Below are 21,523 nucleotides of genomic sequence, written 5' to 3' on the forward strand. Positions count from 1 at the left end.
ATTACTTCTGAAAGAAGGAATGTCAATTATAATATGCTGGGCTTGTAATATACAGAAAATGCAGGGCAGCACTGGCGACCGTAGTATTTTTAGGACCAACCTTGAATAGAGTCAAATCGTTCAAGTTGCTTGAATATCAAGCCAAGCCGTGAATCCTTAAAATAAATATTCAACCATGTACTTTCGTATTCTTCCCTTCCTTTTGACAGTTATGACATAGGAGTGCACACAAAAAACTAGGTCATCTTGTACTTTCCGCCATCTTGGATTTTTTGGATGACTTCTCCCAGCAACTCTTACATTGTTATCCAGACCTACCATGTTTGCAAAAGTTCATCGATTGAGAATAACTGCTTTGAAATTCAGTTGCAAAATTTAACCCAAACATACGAACATTGCAAGTTGAATAAAAGTTTCTAAAAATACCAGCTAGGTCGGCTAAGATTAAACGCGCAATTTTCACTCTTTAATCTTCAAACATATATGAAATATTGCCATTAATCCTCCTGAAAATTAGCCATAATATCGTAAATAAAGTCCACGAGCTATTTGGATCAAGGTTGGCTTTGCACCACGTTCATTCCTATCACTGTGGTATCGCCGTTGGCTTGGCCGGCTGGAGTGTAGAGAGTTCTCTGATCTTCTGCCCGCATAGAATTTATTAAACATGACCCATTTAGTACGAATTCATAGCATTTCATATTTTCTAATTCCTCGCGAAATTGCTGGTTGAACCGTTAGTCGAGCGTGTTGGTTCGAACTCGATAAGCTCGGTCATTATCGAAAATTGTTGGAGAGGTTGATTGTTAATTACAGTCGACTTTGTTTCTATCACGCCCATTCGAGAGAGGTGCGTGGATTTTTATTGACAGGAAAGCTGATCGGGAGGAGATGGGTTGTGGTTTTTTGAGCGCTCGTTCACCGATGAGAGTGCTCTGAATACGATAACTCTCCAACGAGAAGAGCTCCAAATTTTAAATTTTTATGAGAAATTCGCATCCTGATGTTTCTTTGATGGGATCCGACTAGGATTCATTCAATTCAATTTCAAAACCGCATATTTGATCTACGAGTAGTTTAGAATTCGAATTTTGACGTAACGTGATAGTCTCATGCTCGTGCAAAATTTCATACTGTTTACCAATGTTACTGTGACTACAAAACCGACGGAGATTTCAATTTTTCTCACTTGTATCTCAATGTCTAGATCAAAGCAAGCGTTGGAGCCTACACTGATTACGCATACTGAAAAATAAGGTGAACATTTGTCACTTAGAAAATTTTGTTGTTGGCAGGATCACAAGCAGGAAAAACCTAGGCAATACGTTCAGAAATATTCGATACCTATGCACGATGTTATTCGACCATGATGATGAATGTCCAGAAACACTAACACCTAGATCACAATAGGAGCTTTTTTTCAAGAAGATATTATATTTTTATACACTCGGAAAAATTCATTTCTTCTGTTTCTTCTCTTTTGAAGCCCAACTTACATCTTCATTCTCGGCAGCGTTCTTTGCTCTCTTAGCACGAATTCCTATCAATATAGCATCACCACGCGCCTTCCAGAGGGTGTTGAATGGACTGAAGTTATTTTCCTCTTCCGTTGGCACCTTAGCCTTCAACTTGATGGAAGCTTGGAGAATAGGAAGTACATCAGTTGTTAATTGAGTGACAACCTTTCTTGATTGATTTTTCGATTGATATTAATTCAACCTTCGTACGTTCAATTGAACAGACTTAAGGAACTCATTTCTCCTACGATGATCGACTTCTTTTCCAATAGTGCTAGCATAATGAGCATTAAGTTCAGCTGTTTTCAATTTTTGGAGGGTGAAGCCTCTTCCTGAACGAAGCTTAGTATGATAACCTACCGTTGGACATCTCACAGCTGGACGAAGGAGGCCTTTGGCTGGTAGGGGTACGATCGCATTAGCTTGCTTGATACGGTTTTGTCTCCTTCGAAATTTACTCTTGGGTTGATCGAACCAAGTCTTCACAAATCTTTGCCAATCCTTATGGAAATGGCCATTTGGTATCATATTATTATCTTTAGGATCCCTTTTGGATTAAATTTGAAAGCATAACCCTGCAACAACACACACGTGTTATACAGACTGAATGAATATAAAAAGAGACACGATGCAGTAGGAAAGATACTACACCAATAATTAGCAACTAATTCATTCCGAAAAAATGCCATACTACAAATAAATACCAACCGGAGACCATCCTGAAAAACGAACGCTATAAACTGTTGACCGATAAAAGAGTCCCTCACAACAGACCAGATATACTACTAGTCGATAAACATCAAAGACGTAGCAGTACCAAATAACATCAACATGTGTCCAAAAGGTGGTAGAAAAAATGCCAAAATATAGAGACCTCGAATTTCAGATAAAGCGCAAGTGGGGAATTATATCAACGAGAACTATTCCAATTATCATCTCAACAACAGGAATAGTACCCAAAAATCTCAAAAAAATATCAACTAGGACTTAGTGAGTATATATGAAATATAATGCAAAAAGCTGGTTTTTTAGGTACTGTAAGGACGTTGAGAACATTCCTTGGAGGCGACGGACAGGTCCAAGTATTGGTGGGATCGCTTGGAAGAGCACCAGAAGTTCGACGAGAACCAGGAGGACCACAAGGACTGAACACGAGCGAGCTCTACCCTTCTGATATTGTAAATATCTGGGATTGAGTGAATGTTCCTCTTAGCGGGGAGTGAGAAAGCCGACGACCAGGGGAGTTTTGTCTCTTACGCGCTTAAGTCGGGATAATAATAATAATAAATTTTAGCATTGCCAACAATAAGCAGACACTATGATCGGATTATAGTACATAAATCTGATGTGTAAAGCTGTAAAGTAAAAAAAATCAGATGCAACAGGGATCCCTGCGGAACCCCACTATGACCTCGCCTAGAAGACTTTAGAATCCCCAACCCAAAAGCGAAAGCAGCTATACGTAAGAAACAGAAAGAGGTGTTACCTAGAACTCTCATTCCTCAAACTTGAGGAGAAGTCACCAATGCAACACGATCGAAGCTATGAAAAGATCAGGATAAAATATATCAATAGACGAACCTGAATCGAAAATTCTGGTCCACGCGTTAACACAAGTTGGACGATTCGTTATAACAGAAAGGATAGGTAAAAAACCGTGTTGATATTGTTGACAGTTATTTTATCATTATGAAGCGAAAACTGAATCATTCCCTCCAGTATAATTCTCTTGCATATTATTGCAACAATAGTCACTAGAATTGTAATATTAGTTTTCACAGATGATTTAAGGTATTTGAACCTTCTATTCCTTGAAGATACAAGCTTGGACGCAAATGTTGACTCATCCAGGACCACCTAGATGATGAATAACATTCACATTTCAAAATACTAAAAACAAACAAAAAATTAATAGTTTGGACGAAAATTATGAATGAATATCTCATGATGAAAATGTTGCTAGTTGCACCAGCTCATTGCTCATATCAGTAGGCATAGCTTCTTCCTCGTTTGCTGGAAGTACATGAGTATTTGAATTGGACTATATAAATAAATTACTCATTTCATGAAATTCAAAATAAGATGTAATTGTTGACAGAAATAGTTATCTTCCTTCAGTTTCAATAATCTGATCGACTCCTGAAATTTACGAATTTGATATATTGAAAAATAAGGATAGTCTGGAGCTTTTAAACCCTTGTTTATTCAAGTGCCAATTGGTCCCTTGCAGACCACATAACTTAGAATGAGTATACTTTTACGTTCCTGAGTTTTTTATGTGTTCTGCTTGAATTTTCTATGGTTCTGGTAACACGATCGACATAAAATTTTGCATTGAACTTAAAATTGCGCTTATACATCTACACACAAATTCCGTTTTTTTTCCTTCACAACATAGTTTATCTTTATGATATATTCGGTTTCTGTCTCGAAATGCAATTCAAATAGTGACAAAATATTTATAACCAACCCAAAGAAAATTCAAAATAACCAAAACCAAAAACAGTTAAATAATAACTAAACCAATATAAAGACAGTTGTAAGGTTCGGAATTTTTGTATTCAATAATACAATTTTTTTCTCATCAATGCCTCAAATATTAAAAACTTACTGAATTTACTTACTTCACAAGAATTGCAGTTGAGGAATCTCGAAACTAACGGACAATAAATGTTTCTCTAGTTCGAATTCACAGATTAATTAATTAGGACAGGTAGCCAGAATTTCTTTTCATAAATAATTTAATTTTTTTTGTTGATATTCTGATTGAATTTTGGAAGGATCTGGAGAAAGAAGGAATCACTATAGTGCTAAACTAATTTTTCCTAAATAGTAACAAACTTCTAAAGATACGTGTCGTAATTCTGGGACAAAAAAGTCTGTATCGAGAAAAAAAAATTTGTCTCGAATAATGAAGAAATGATTGCCGAGGTTGAAGCTTATCTTGAAAACAAAAACGTATCTTCTTACAGAAAAGATATTGAAAAGATATGAAACGTTAGAGTAGATGTATCACTCTTGATTTTGAAAAATAAAATCTAAACAAATTCTGAAGGGTCTTATTTACGGAACCCTTACTATGTCAACTTCTGCCCAATAACGATTTGACAGAACCGTATCTCATATGAAGAAGTATTCGTTATCAATGAGTCAAACCTTGTCGTTTGAAAACATTCCCTGCTCAAAATTCGAAAATAAGAAACACCTAGAAGATATATTAAATCGATCTGTTCAGGGAACTAGCGCTCAAAATAAAAAACATTGTTAATTAATTAGTTGATCATTTCGTGACAGTACGGATCTGCTGGAACAGTGTCATGCTATTTTTGCCATTGGAGTTAACAGATACATTGGAAACGTCATCCCATGGATGATAATGTTATTCGATAATTAATTGAAATTTAACTTGTTAATTGAATGAAATCGCAAATGATATTCATTTGAGTGGAAATGAAGCACTATTTTGTTTTAGTTGATAATCATGGTTATTATTGTTGCCAGTATTATCCTGATGTTGATGAATATGACTGTGAATCTTCATTGTGGTTAGCATAATTGGACTGACTTTGAAGTGTAATAGGGTAAATGCACTGGTTAGCCGACCGGCACTGGTTCTCGACCATTCCGTGATTTGAGATGAAATAATAATAAAAATATATCATGTAGTGCAAAATATTTTCGCGGTACGTGTTCTCGACCATTCTACCCTTCCAAGATAGTTTGCATAGTAGTGGTATAGGTCAGAGTTTTCGCGCTAAAAATTAGTTTATAATCGTCTATCATAGAAAAGGGTTCTTTCTCGTCCTCTCTTAGAAAAGTGCTTTGTGATATATGACCAGAAAATAGTAATTATTTCTTATTTTAAATGAATTATGTGTGTATATTTTGTTCCATATCAACTATAAGATATATTTTCGAGTGTATTTCAATCAAAAAGCAAATAAATGTATATTTTTTTGTTCAATATTCGGCGGTCGCGAACTGGTATTGGAAAATTTGTATCTTTTATTTCTCGACCAAAGTGGTCGAGAACCAATATGTTACTTCAATAATTGTTCATTTCAACTGATATATTTCTGTTGGATCATTTTCGTTTTTTTTCGATACCTTGATTCATTTATATATCTACTTTCTAAATATTAGTTTGCGACCACCGAATTAACGTTGAAACACTTATTTCTACCCTTTATTTATTCGCGGTCGAGAACCAATTTGAATGTACTTAATTCTCGACCACTGGTGGTCGGTGTTTTATATTTTATTTACTCATTAGTTTCTAAATAGATATTAAGAGCAAAATAACCAAATAATGTTGTATGAGTTGCTATTTTGAAATATTTATAGAAAGTGGAAACTTTTGCAAAATAATTTTCTTTTACGTTCCGAGTGTTTCTTACTTGATTACCTCATCTGAAACCCATCTGAATGATAGGTAGTGATGTCGATGGTACGGTACGAAAGTAAGAACTAATCACTCATCTCGCTCTAAAGTTTTTTATAAAATTTTTAAGTGGAGCGGCCACTATTATTAGTGGTCGAAAACTAACACAAAAATGGTCGAGAACTCTGCGGCGTGGTCGAAAATCGAGGTTATTGAGATTTTCTATAAGGTTTCACATTTCAAAGGTTAAATGCGGAAAGAACGCTTAAAATTAGATGACAAATCATTTAAAACTCGCCAAAGAATCGATGAACACCAACACCATTAAAATTTGATAAGTTTATGTGTGGAAAAATCGTGCTCGAAATCGATGTTTCTGTTAACTGGTCGAGAACCAGTGCATTTACCCTAGATAGCGATGAAGGGAGAAGAACAACCTGGTTCTTCGTGAATTCTATTGATTTACCGTTCATTTTCAGCTCATAAATTAATCGAAAATAGGCCCTAAAACATCTTTGATATTAATGAATTGTCATGAATAAACTGACATAGAGATGTTTCTACAACTAAAGTGTTTGCGTAGGTAGACTCGATTTTTTGTAGAGTGTAGTTTGTAGGCTAAAGCTGGAATTGTCCTCGGAATTGATAAATAACTTTGTTCACAGTTGTTATGTGAAACCACCACTTGAGTTTTTCAAATTATTTAGAACAATTTCCACTTTACTCTCCTTTCCTTATACTATGACTATATGTAGGGTGTTGGTATCAGCATGATTATGTAATTAATAGGACGTTATCAAACAGGATTCAGGTTTTTACAAAACTCAAGTTATGGTTTTCCATAACAAATGAACAAAGTAACTAGTTATTTGACACCAGCCTACTGATTAAACAAAAAAATTAAAATGAAATTTAAATTCGCGTAGCTAGACTCGATATTTTTGTAGAGTGAGATACATCGTGGAATTCGTTTTTTTGTCTTTAGCACCCCATAAGGAGAACCAATATGGTATTCATAAGAAAAATTGACTATCACGTCTCTGAAACAATGGAAAACAGAAGAAAACTGAAGACACCATTAGAGTCTCTATATTGGATAATTGCTACAAACCGAATTTCGTTTCCAAAAACTAATGAGTTATACAGAAAAAAAAAATATTTTAAGTTCTATCGACATATCTCGGGAACCATTGGAACCATTTTAAACGGTTTTTTATATCCCTGTAGTGCCCCTCTAAATAGTTCTAACCCTAATGTATATAGGGTTGAAATTGTTATTCATTATAAAGAATAACAATTTCAAAGGTTTGTTGCAAATATTGGAAATTATTGTTAAGCATTCAATCGAAAAATGAGAAGAGAATAAATGCATTCAATTTGGATTAAAAAGAATTTTCATCAAGTAGAGATCGAGTCAGTCTTTACTTGATGAAAATCAAACAAACGTACCTACTTGATGGATTCAAAATTGAATGACAGATATTATATTTCCTCTTTTCAATTAGAAAAAGAACTGTTTCACCACATAGTGGCATGTTCAGATTTCACATTTTGAATAACTTGCAAAATTTCATTCAGATAGTATCAGGCATAATCAGAATCGTAATTGATTCAAGAAGAATATCGAAATAAAATTAGGTTGGCATTGACCAGGATATTATTAGCACCCGTTCATTAATTTGTCAATTGTACCCATGGAGGTCATTATGTGATCGCCAAAAGTGCAAATCGTGCCCGAATGAACAAGCGCTTAGAAGCTCTTGACGTCACGTCAGTATTTGCCTCTCATCTTCATTCCTAGATATTTTGTAGATCTTTATACATTCATTGTATGAAGATTTTAGAATGATATTTGAACTGTTATGACACATTTTTTTTACACGTATCATAGCTATTTACCTTCATTTTTATTTAATTGATTTTATATACACAGACAAGATTTCATCCAAATCTAGCAAATGGTATTCAAATTATAGTTTTGGTGATAGATACCTATATCACCATGAAATAAGGCACCAAAACCACGAATCATTTTCATTATCTATCAAAAATTGAAATTAGCAACAGCAACTAGCTAGGAATGTTTAATTGATGTAAAATCCAGTAAAACTTGTGAATTATCATTTTCTATATGACATATCTACTTTAAATTTCTCCAGATATAGTATGAATAATAATATCAAAATAATATTTCTTGTACACACATTCGAGTTTACGTAAAAAGAGTCTATAAATAATTATAGTCACCGTGAAAATGAATAGGTAACACATATTTGTGAACGTTTAATCCTTTCGATCGATTCGGAAAATGCAAATAAGTGTCCGCCTTGATTTTGTCATTGGAAGGTTAATCTGAGCATGTTGCTGCACTTGGCAGTCACCTAAATTGTTGCATAAATAATAGATGCTAAACAAACTTGCTCCTAAGTACTTCTAGGTATTGCGCAAGCAACTTGCAATTATATGGGTGAGGCTGGAATAAAAATGTATGGGGAATTTTAACTAAAATGATATCATGATTCAATTAAAGATAGTGAATTATAAGACACAGACATGGTAGAAGAATTATGACCAACCAATCGACTGAGTTCTTTATGATTGTAACGTGGTGATGTTAATCCGAGAGCCTTCGGAGGACGGTCCTTATTAAAATGGATGAGAATCATTCCATATATTTCAGGATTCGACATCACTACATCAAGAATTTCGTTATTTGATTCAAGTAATTCGAAATTTACAACAAAAGGTTAGCTCAATTGAAAAATTATTGAAAAACATGGTTAGAGATTTTGACTATCGACATCAGTAAACAGATTTCACTTGATTGATTTCAATTTTTACTATATTTTCAATAATACACATTCGAGAAAGATCAAAAAAAGTTTCAGTTACCTCTGAAATTTTCAATCTGTAGATATAACAGGCCAATTGAAAAGTCCCCGGTCTACCATAGTAAAACACATTTTTTTGGCAAAATTCGATTTTATTATTCAACATAGTTGCCTTCGAGGGCGATACAGCAATTATAGCGATCTTTCAACTTTTCGATACCATTTTTGTAGTACGATTTGTCCTTCGCTTCAAAGTAGGCTTCAGTTTCGTCGATTACTTCTTCAGTGGCGCTAAATTTCTTTCCAGCGAGCATTCTTTTGAGGTCTGAGAACAAGAAGCCCAATTCATGCAATTTTTCCATTGATTTGTGACTTGATTCGTGTCTTGATGAAACAGCAGCTTTTTTCTTCAAATGGGGCCGTTTTTTAACGATTTCATCCCTGAAACGATCCAATAACGCTATATAATAACCACTGTTGATGGTCTGGCTCTTTTGGAGGTAATCATATATACCTTGCGTATCCCAGAATACTAATGCCATAACCTTGCCAGCTGACTGTTGTGTTTTTACTCGCTTTGGATTCAGTTCATCGTGTGCAGTCCACTCAGCTGACTTTCGATTGGACTCCGGAGAGAAATGATGGAGCCATGTTTCATCCATTGTCACATATCGACGCAAAAATACAGGTTCATTGCACTTCAACAGCTTCAAACACCGCTCAGAATCATTTACACGTTGTTGCTTTTGATCGATTGTGAGCTCGCGCGGCAACCATTTTGCATACAGCTTTCTCATCTACAAATATTCGTGAACGATATGATGTACAAGTTCAGATGATATCTTCACAATGTCTATTATCTCGATCAACATAACTTTAGGGTCATTCAAAATTATTTTGTGAACTTTTTTGATTTTTTCGTCAGTGACAGCCTCTTTTGGACGTCCACTGCATTCGCCGTCTTCGGTGCTCATTTCACCACGTTCAAACTAAGCATACCAATCAATGATGGATGATTTTCCTGGTGCAGACCCCGGAAACTCTTCATCAAGCCAAGATTTTGCTTCAAATTTATTTTTTTCCTTCAAAAAGCAATATTTTATCATCACACGTAATTCTTTGGTTTTCCATCTTTTTTCATTCTTTTTTGCAAAAGTAGCTACATTCACAACTCAATATCTCACAAACTAATGGTCAGGCTGCAGTCAAATTTTGACACGTATCGTTTGAAGGATGGTACTAACTAAAAATCATATGGACCAAATACTAGCACCGCCATCTGTGCATCAGACCGAGACTTTTGTCAATTGGCCTAATATAAATTTTGAAAATTATATAATCCTAATATGGCAAATGCGCTGCATCACCTCCATAGCTTTTACCAAAAACCGTAAAACTTATTTAAATGAAATGCATCAGAAAAATATGGAATCAATTCGAATTTTTTGTTTCTCAAAAAACTTGATTACTTAAAAGCATTATTTTTTTTTACATCACTGATTCTTACGAGAAAAAATATTATGTAATATTCAGATAACATAGTGAGAAACAATAGAAAGAAGGTAGGAATTGTTGTAATATGCCTCGGGAATTCACTGCAGTTCTGTAGAATAAAGAAAATTATTCCAATAATGTATGCGATACAAATGCACACCTATTATATTTGACTTATGTTTTTGGCACAGAAAATTCTCGAATAGAGTTAACAAGTTTAAATTATTTGATTAGTCGCCTTAAAAGTTTGATAATCCATAATATAAATGAATTATGTATGCCGAATCACCCTGTAAATGGGTACGTAATAAAAAATAACCCTTTCCTACATTTATAGATCGATTCATATGAAATTCAGGTCAAGTGAAAAAATGGGATCCAAAGTTACAAGAAATCAAATAAGGGTTTCATTTCAATTCACTTTATTTATGGCTTCGGTTGCTTCACCACAAAACGAAAAACAAGCACGCAGTTTATATTATCGATTCCCATCATACGACTAGCGATATGTAATTTCACAAATAGTAATTTCTACTGCCATTAGAAGAAAGTTTCGATGCAATGGAGAACTAATAAGGCTAATAATATTCAGTAGCAATGGATTTTTGGGAAAATATGTAGGCGAATTTTAGATTTTCATTTGCCAAACTCATAACTTGAGAACTTCATTAACATTTACAGGGTAATTTACAGGGTATTTTGTCCTTTAAAAGGATGCTCAGTAGTTATATCCCGAGAGCTTGCCAAATACTAGATGAATTGGTAAGCACGTATAAAAAGGACTTTTTGCCGAAACAAATTTCTGTCGATTTTAATTGTAGGGCAAAAATAATACAAAACGAAAAATTATTAATTTCGGATGAATAGTAGTAAATATACATAGAGGAAGTACCCGCAATTTTTACAGCAGGCGTATCATTCGTAGCTATACAGTTAGTTGGTGATATTCCGAGGATCGATGCTTTGGCAATAAAATTTGTGAGCTGCTGCGGTTTTTTAACTGTCAGAGTCGTTGGAATGATTTGAAATTTGTCCCCTTAAAAATATCAATTATACATAGTTTACTAATAAGAGGTTTTATTTTGAATAGCCCACTATTTGGGAATCTGTCACTTTCGAAGCTGTAGTTTTTGAGCTTTGTTATTTGAAAAGTAAAAACTGGGCTATTACCATGTCCCTAATATGGTTAGATTATGTTGTCGGATTGTGATATATTTTCAAATCTACAATTTCACTTTATCATAAGGAATGTATATTATATTGAATGAAATATATTTATTTCAGTTATTCTCAAGTAAATATGCAAATTTGAATATTTGTAATCCAATATTTCTCCTTATTATCGAATTAATAGTATGCAGAATATTTTTTATATTTCTGTATCTACCGGCTAAAATCCAAGATTGGCCTTCATTGCACTCCTAGTGAAGTTTGTTTTCTGAATTTTTGCTATATTCAGGTATTCATCTCAATATATTTTGAGTTGATATAAAACGGTGATTCACTATAGGGCATAAGAAGTGCGTTCTTCTTTCAGCAAAATGCCATATATTGTTTGAGTATAAACTCAACGGTTCATGAGTTGATGGGATTCTTATGAAGAAAATAGTAACGACGAGGACTAACATTTTTTTGAATATTTTTGCAGAAAAAGTTTTTTTCGAAAAAACCTTTTTCATTTTCGATTCTGCAAATACATACTATTATAAGACTGAGGTTTGGATCAAAAATATATAGGGTGTTTATCAGAAGATCATGAACTTGGACAACTCAAATTCATCAAAACTCAAGATTCTCAAATTAGAACCTATATTTTTTATTATTTCAGTTAATTGTACGTATAAAAAGAGATGGGTCACTGAAATTAATACTTTGAAAGTCATCGAGGAAGAACTTTTTGACTTCCGAAAGAAGTAACTGAAATTCATGAATGCAACGAAAAATAAGGTCTTCTTAATTTTGTATTGCAGAGGGTTGCCATGTTATAAAAAACGAGCAACTTTTTGTTAATATTAAAGTGACAAATAGGCAACATCAAATACATTTTTCAGTATTGAGCACCCAAAAAATAACACGTCTACATTTATTTTTACTGTTCAGTGATGTGAAATATATTATTCACGAAGGTGATTGCACGTCCAAAATCTAAGTCACATGTTATAATTTGATGTTTCTAGATTGAGAAATGGCAAACCTAGTAGGCACCTTCAGAATAAGAACTTTCCTTTTCGGTTAGCACAACTTATCAAACCACAATACGATGATCCATAACCGTTTTTATTTTTGATTTTCAGATTCTGTCATTGAAATTGTATTCGAATATTTTTTTCTGAAGAATATTCGCACTTGAATAGTTGCTGCATATGTAACTACTTTCATTACACCATTGAAAACTGTACCTAAATATCACACATAATCTCTATCTAAATACTTCTGTTTACGAAGTTATCTGTTAACCATCCTACGTTCAACTAACAAAGATTATAGGGAATAATCACCAAGAAATGAGATAAATGAACCCTCAATAATTCCAATGATTCCAAGGATCAGGTAGAAATTGATTCGAACGTCTTTAAACCCAGTAGCAACAGCCTTAAATTGAAAATGATTAGCTGTGAAAGGCAAATAACGAAATTCTATGTATGTATAAACGATAAATGTTGTTCCTACACATGAAGGTGAGGTAAATACAGCTACATATCTCGTTCCATAATTGAATTGGATAGTGTAAGACAAACCAAGGTATCCAGTGATGCTTGTAGATTAAAATCGGTGTCGTAAAACATCTTGATCACGAAATCCTGCATTTATTTATTTCTGGTTGTTATATGTTTGACGTAATCCCTTTTATTTTATGTGTTTACCAACTGGACGAGTCTTTCGGCTAATTAGAAGGATTTCTGAAATCGGTGAACGTATGGATGTTTGTGCCCGTTTTCCCAAATTATTGAGGTAACGGATTACATTCATCATTCGCCAACGCGAAATAGACAAAGAAAAATACTTCTAGAATTCACCGTTAATGAAGGAGAGATAATACACACATCGGAAAAGTCTAAGGATATTTCAGTATATCTCGCATGGTAAATCGCATATTGCTTTTATCTCAAGTTTTTTGCAGACTATCAATTGAAATCATCATGCGGAATGAATTTTGGTTGTATACATATGCTAGCCAAGAAAATATGGGAGATATGATAAAAATAAAAAAAATGAATGTCGCAGTTAAAATTTCTGTATTTGATTTTAATCATTTCATGCATTCGTTAGATCGATTTTGGGTTATAACATCGACAATATTTTTCTATCAACTTCTTTTTATTATGTAACGACATCATTTAACTTTGGAAGAGATGAATCGAGTGGTTGGTTTACTTGAAGGGGGCATGAGACAAGTCGATGCAGCTGAGCGAATGGGTGTTTCACAAAGTGTTATAAGTCGTTTGTGGAGGCGTTTCAGAACAACTGGAAATCCTGCCGAAAATCATCCAGGACGTGGACGTTGAACAACTGCTATTCAAGACAGATTTTTGGTTTTGACCGCCCGAAGGCAACCCACTATAACGGCTCCTGAGTTGGTTATGGAATTTCAACGGGCTCATAATTTGACCATTGGGCGAGATACTGTGAGGAATCGTCTTCATGAAGCCGATCTTCATTCCCGACGGCCCATTAGGTGTCCACCACTTTCCAGAGGAAATCGCGCTGCAAGATTGAATTGGTGTCGTGAGTTTCAAAATTGGGGTGTCAATGAGTGGTCCACAGTTTTATTCACAGATGAATCAAGATTCGGATATCATCCAGATTCTCGTCGAATAAGACTATGGAGACGATCTGGTGATTTAGAACGCTTGAGACACGTCCAGGAAGTACACCGTTATAGAGGTGGTACAATTATGGTGTGGGGAGGAATTTCCATTGGACGTAGAACAGAGCTCGTTTTTCCTGATGGTTTTCTAAGAGCTCAGCAATATTTGGAAAATATTCTGCAACCAATTGTACAACCTTATGCAGAAGCTGTTGGTGAAAACTTCCATTTGATGCATGACAATGCTCGTCCCCATACCGCTCGTATTGTGACACAATGGTTGGATAATGAGGGAATTGATGTTTTGCCATGGCCAGCACAATCTCCGGACCTGAATCCGATAGAACATGTATGGGACATGCTTCAAAGAAGGATTACGCCAAATATGGGAAACGTCCAAAATGTTTTAGAATTCAGGGAGCTTCTGACAGCTAAATGGACAAATTTAAATCAGGAAAACCTAAACAATCTGATTTTGTCTATGAATCGTAGGTGTAGAGCCGTAATTAATCAACGAGGAGGCCACACATTGTATTAAATGCCAAACTTGAATTGATTTTCGATAAAAAATTACTAAGAATAATTACTATGTTTTTCGCAATTTAGAGACTTCGATTTTTTTCAGTTTTTCACTTTTTCATTATAAAAATTTCGGTTTATTTGAAGTATATAAACAATTATTGAATACATCTATACATAATTTCCTCGAATTTTCTTTCATTTAACTCAAAACCAATCATTTCGAAGAATATCCTTAGACTTTTCCGATGTGTGTATTGAACACATCCATTTTTAGGTTAATTCTTCGTTAATTATGTCTCGGGATATATTTATTAGTGTTTTTTAACACCTATGAGTCAGCTTTCTTTTATACACTGTGTCCGTAAACTACTTGTAAATCTCGACTAACAATTTATAATTTGGAATAGAAAGGATATGTATTTTAATATTTGACTAGTTTGATTCGGTTGTTAAAATTAAGTAAAATATAGTTATTCCTGCCAAATTACATATAATATATGAACATTGTAATAATTTTAACTTTCAAGACTCACATTGATTAGCCCTGAAGAAGGACAAGTTATTGTCCGAAAGCTTGGCTGAAGCAATAAAGAGATAAAATTGATCAAGTTTGACTACACACCCGATATCCTTTCTGTGTCCGTAAAGTATGGGACATATTCATTTTTAGCTTAACAGACCATTTTAAGAAATAATCCTGAAACACGTCAATTTTTCATTTTAATATACCGTATTTTAAAATAATAATCTAATATACAGGGTGAATTACTTTCGAGTGATGACGTCACCGTAATTTTTTTTAATGGGACACCCCCATTTTGTCTCAATTTTCCGATTACCCTAGCTGAGCTGATTCCAAAAATGTATCACATGTTGATTCAAATTGGTACAGTGTCGACAAAAATGCAATATTTTTGTGTGTGCTCATAAAGTAACGCGTAACATTCTTTATTAGTTAAATCAACAATATTATCAATAATACTTATTGTCTAGCGGCAATTGGTTTGAATGTAACACCCTGTAGTTTGTTACATTTTTAGATTAATACAAATGAGCTGTTTCCAAACAAGTTTGGTACTTGTGACCTAGCAGACAGAATATGAAAGAAATTATTTCTTATCAATTTAAAAAAACATAGTCGTCTAGTTTTTTGTGGAATGTCATTATTTGTCCATTGTCGCAAGACAAGAAGTATTTTTGATAATATTGTTAATTTAACTAATAAAGAAAGCTACGCGTCACTTTATGAGCACACACAAAACTATTGTATTTTTGTCCACCCTGTACCAATTGGAATTAACATGTGATACAGTTTTTGGATCAGCTCAGCTAGAGTATTCGGAAAATTGAGACAAAATGGGGGTGTTTCAAAAATTTAAAAAAAATGACGGTGACGTCATTACTTGAAAGTAATTCACCCTGTATATTCGATTATTATTTTAAAATACGGTAAATTAAAATAAAAAATTGACGTGTTTCAGAATTATTTCTTAAAATTGTTTGTTTAGCTAAAAATGAATTTGTTCCATACTTTACGGACACAGTGTATATTTATTTCAACTTGATTCTTCTTTGAATTTCAAGGTCCACTTGGAAAATTTATGTTTGATATTAAAGTCGAGGAATAGTACCTATTCTTCAAAAATTACCTGTTTTTTCATTCCATTTCTGAATGTATTTGAAACATTCGATTGATCATCTTCTCCCATCTTAATTTCAATTTTACGATATTTATAGGGTAAATAGGTATCGATTATATTGTCACAATTTTAGTCGAATAATGTGATTCGACGTTTACCTACAGTTTCATATATGATTTTTTTTTTTGAGGGTATCAATATAATCTGAGAAATAATTTAATATCTTATCGAATCCAATTAGTTCCTCCTTGTGAAAGCAAGAAAATAAAAATTTCAGGCTGGTGCCATACTAAATCCTGGACTATCGGCGAATTAGACTTGAAATTGAGTTAATCCTCATGTCCTGAATAAGCGAATAATTCGATTAGTTTAGTCCGTAATCCAATAGAGAAGTGTGCCAGCGAAAAGCTTAAATTTTTTAATCAATGACGTTGAAGTGGAAGACTAAAATGTAGCCATGTAGCCTTAGAAGGGCGATGGTCTCATGAAATCGGTGAAAAATGAATTAGTTATGTAAAGACTTCCAGAGCAGGCTCCAGGCATTCGTTTCATATCATATCAAGTATACCAGAATCAAATTAATATTTTGGTGATACTTTTTTTGACAGTTCTAACAACCAATCAAACTTTGTCATTTTGTGTCATAATATGAAACAGTTTCACCCAATCGAAAATTGCATTTAGTGCAATTATCAATCACTATTGTCATAGTGAGTTTGACAACTTGACATTCCAAATAAATTTCAAAACGATATGTTTTGGCAATGGGTATGTTCAAAGTAGGTATAACAAAGGATAAATGCGCTAAGCAAAGAAAAATTCCCAGAAATACAACATACATTCATAAATACATTGAATCAGTTACTTGAAAACTTAGGCTTGCAAAAGAAACCCAGATTCTTTGAAACTATTCATGCCTAGTCAAATGGATTGAATATCAATTGTTTTTCCAAAAGGAAGACATATAGAAAATACCATTCTATCGAGATAATTTTCTCGCCATAATTTTATAATAAAAACCCTAACAACACCTGTTGCGTTGAAGCAATTAAGTCTTCTTGCGATTGTTACGAAGTGCTAACGGCAAGAACCTAATAATGGTAATTGGTACGACCCTGGTTCGAATTGGCTGCCTCCAGCGGCATCTGTTTGAAAGGTTGGGGAGTAAGTATGAACTTGCCTAATATCATCATTTCAAGTACCTACTGTCGTAAACCTCATTCATATGTGATCTTGACTTGAATCATTCAGTTAATGCTAATTTATCTAATCGATAAAAAATTGAGAATACTTACATAATAAATGAACTATTTTCTTATAATAATAATATAATTTTCTTATAATAATAATATAATAAAAAGCAAATCTATAATGGATATGTTAATATCTCGATGTTTGGAATCGTTTCAGGAAACAATTCCAAAGGTTACGCAGTTTAAAAGTTGATTTGATGGATATTGGAAGAGTTGGCAATGTGAATGGAACATCGTACTCCTAAGCTATTTGTGACAATCAAAAACTGTGCTTAGGTAATTGAACTATTTTCTATCCATTTAAAAAACACAACAGATGTTTTCATATGTCGATCCATACTTTCGAAGCTTGATACTAGAAAAAAAAAAAGTGTAATGGAACTGGCGTTGCCAAATTTTACGAGCATCCTACACATTTTCACTATTTTAGTTGTAATTTAGTTATGGATAACATTTTGATGCTAAATTTCAAGGTCTGATAGTATAGTACGCGATGATATCTTCAAAACGAGATATCGCAATGCCCTTCATCCCTATTCGAAATTAGGATACTTATGCCCTACTTGCTCCCCCGAAGTTCCAGAACATGGTTTTTCGAAATTAGTTTGTGTCTGTCTCATTAATGATATATAAGTCGATGTCGAGAGTTTTTCTAAGATTATGTGATAATTTTAAGTATGCTGAGTCACTATACCTGTCTAACTTGATTTTTTAGGCTAGGTTAGGATGAACGAATCAGAACGCTAAAATAGAACAGCGTTATAATCTTATAATTTCCAGGAATTCTTATATTCTGTATAATTAATATTTTCCACAGAAGTTGAATTTTAAAGTGAAGGATATAAAATAACAAGATCCTTCGCTATCATAGATCCTATAGCCACATAAATAATAATAATTTCATTGCAGAACCTTAGAACATACATTAGAATACAGTAAACACTGTTATCACCGTAATTGTAAATAAAATAAAGTCCTGAGATCTCTGGAATATACAGGGTGATTCCCCGGGATGGCCTATTAGACGTTCATAAAAAACTAATCATAATTTTGAGTTGAAAATTTGCATATTGAGGTATGAGACTATGATATTTCTTCCTAAAATATTTTCAGATCTCTACAACTACAACAGACTACTACTTCCTTATATCAAATGACACACATAGTATAAATAGATACATAGATAAATAGATAACTTTATTTTCACAACACCATAGCTCAACAAAGATACAAGTGAAAAGAAAATACGTCACATACAATATTTCAACCTAACCTAAATACACAATATATACCCAACAATATTCATTTCAATCTATAACATGCTGAACAAAATTCTTCAATGCTATATGGTTCTATTTTCAAAATTAAGGACAATATAGTTTTTTTAAAGACTACAAAATTTCTCTCTTTCCTGATATTTATTGGAAGGCAGTTGAAAAACCTTATACAGCAATAAAATGCAGTTTTTTAGGTCATAGCTAAACTATGAATTGGATAGAATATAGAGTTTATACTCCTAATGTAGTCATTGTTTCTATATTTAACGAATAGCTCCTGGTTTTGATGGAAAAATAGAAGAACCCTATATATATACAGGCCAGGCAAAGTAAGGATATTAGCTCCACTGAACATACCTCGACAGGATTGTCTAAACTTCAATCACAATATAGTTCTCAAAGCATACTTCTTAATCACGAATACCCGATTTATGTACGAGCCACTACCCCAGAAAACTACTCCATAGCTCAACAGTGACTCGAAGTTCGCATAATATAAAGTCTTCAAAACATTACAGTTCACCTGGTGCTTTAGGACATTCAATGTGTATATAACACTGTTTAGCTTAGGTTTCAGACTGTCAACATGTTTTCCCCATTTCAGGTTCTGATCCACCCAGATTCCAAGCATCTTAGCAGAATTTCTAATCTGTATTGTGACTCTACTGTAGTCAATCTCACTAGGAATATCCAGATTGTGTCTGTCAGTTGTATAGATGACACATTCAGTTTTTGATGCATTCAGAACTAATCTGTTCTGTAGGCACCAATTTTCCAATTTGGAAATCATCCGCGAGACGTCATTAACAGCAGACTGGACACACAACGAGGATATCAAAACTGTTGTGTCGTCTGCGTACATGAAAGGTTCTTGGAGTGGGACATCGCAAATTCCAAGCAAGTCGTTGATGTACAATACAAAGAGAAGCGGCCCCAAGATGCTACCCTGTGGTACCCCCATATTGATTGTTTGCTCATCTGAAATGTAGGTTTTATCGTTGCAGCTATTAGATATATATACTCTTTGCTTTCTGTTCGATAGATTGCATCATCAGATAGCTTTTTTGACGACAATTTCCGCAATATGCCATAACTTGGGTAAAAACTCAACGGTTCATGAATTAATGAGATTCTTATGAAAAAAATGGTGGCGATGTACAGCGTGTTCATAAGAAGATCATGGACTTTGACAACTTAAATCCATCAAAACTCAATATTTTCAAATTAGAACCTATATTTTTCATTATTACAGTCGATTCTACGTACAAATATAGTGAGGGTTACAAGCAAACCCTCTACCTAAAATGAACACTTCAAGAGTTATCGAGGAAAAACCGCAATTCCTCACTGTGTAGAGTACACTGTGACTTCCGGAAAACACAGAAAGAAACTAAAATTCCATGTTTGGATAACTAAATTTTACATTTCAGGAATTATAATTAATCTTTCGTTGAGATTGTTGGGAAATCCATAAACTAATACAATTTTCAATTGGGAATAATTCATTACAATTCTTGTATTGTCAAATTTAGTTATGAAAACATGGAATTTAATTTCTTTCTGTGTTTTCCGGAGGTCACAGACTACTCCACTCAGTTATAAATTGCAGTTTTTCCCTCATTTAATGTAGAAATCGATTGAAATAATAAAAAATATAGGTTCTAATTTGAAAATCTTGAGTTTGGATGAATTTAGTGATCTTCTTATGAACACCTTGTCGACTCAGTTTCTGAAACAAAATCTCTAAAAGTATCTTCGGCCTGTATCCGAATCTATTTCTGACATAATAAATTCCATGCAGGTATTTTACGATTTTTTACTTCATAAAAGATAATGCTGACTAATTTGTTTTGTATTTTTCCAGATATTTCAAGATCATCTTATAATACATTCAATGATGTTCAGAATCCATAAATTTTGTATAGTTCCAATAATGCAATATATCTACATATCTATGAATATTTGTTTCGTGAAGTGGAAAATTTGGAACAATGCTCAATTCATAGAACGCCGATTTCATCGAATAAACTTGCTTAATTTTCCGAGTATTTCTAATCGCAGGAAGAATAGAAACGATGATAGTAATTAAACATACATGAAAAATTAGTGGAAGTATAAAATTTTTGTATAAATTATCAATTATAAAACGCAATTTGGCATGCAAATTGCAAAACCCGTAGCCAATTAGAAAGATTTGATTAGCTGTAGTCCTTGGTTCTTCTTTTGAATAATACATAATTATTTTTTGTTTCACCTTTCACAAATTATAGACTATGAAGTTCGAATACGGAGAGGGAGCTCGAAGAGCACTCGATATTAATCTGTAAATCGAATATGCTTTTTCTTCGGAACTTGGCAAGAGCTTCTGAAAACATATTTTTATGAAATAACGGAAAAATCATGGTTTCATTGAGGATAAGACAGTTCGATATTATATTATTAATATACTAAGTGAAAACCGAAATCAAGGAAAAACAATTTTATAGTTCAGTGTTTAATTCATTAATCATGACGGCTAGATCATTTCCGAAATTTTTGAATCGATGCAAAAACTCTGCTTTGTACTTGTTTTATAAGATGAAGTCAAAAGAAATCCATTATTTTTGCATTAAAAACAAGACTTTAATTACTATAGTGCCATTTCAAAGGTGATATCATTATGCCTTCCTCATAAAAGCATTGGTCCCTATTGGTAAAAAATAAAGGTCTATTTTCTTGTGAAAATAGACTGTCTTCATTTTGTGCCTCCGTAAAAACGAATTTTTTACTCGAAAATGCGCCAATGCTCTGGAGTGTATTC

General features: G+C 33.5%; 1 pseudogene; it reads right to left on the reverse strand.

Annotated features, from left to right (window-relative positions):
- Nucleotides 1-1,457: 1,457 nt before the first annotated feature.
- On the reverse strand, nt 1,458-19,684 carry LOC123680230 (annotated as a pseudogene).
- Between the last annotated feature and the right edge of the window lie 1,839 nt (nt 19,685-21,523).

The sequence above is a fragment of the Harmonia axyridis genome, chromosome 5 (genome assembly GCF_914767665.1).
Source record: "Harmonia axyridis chromosome 5, icHarAxyr1.1, whole genome shotgun sequence".
In the NCBI taxonomy this organism is placed as follows: domain Eukaryota; kingdom Metazoa; phylum Arthropoda; class Insecta; order Coleoptera; family Coccinellidae; genus Harmonia; species Harmonia axyridis.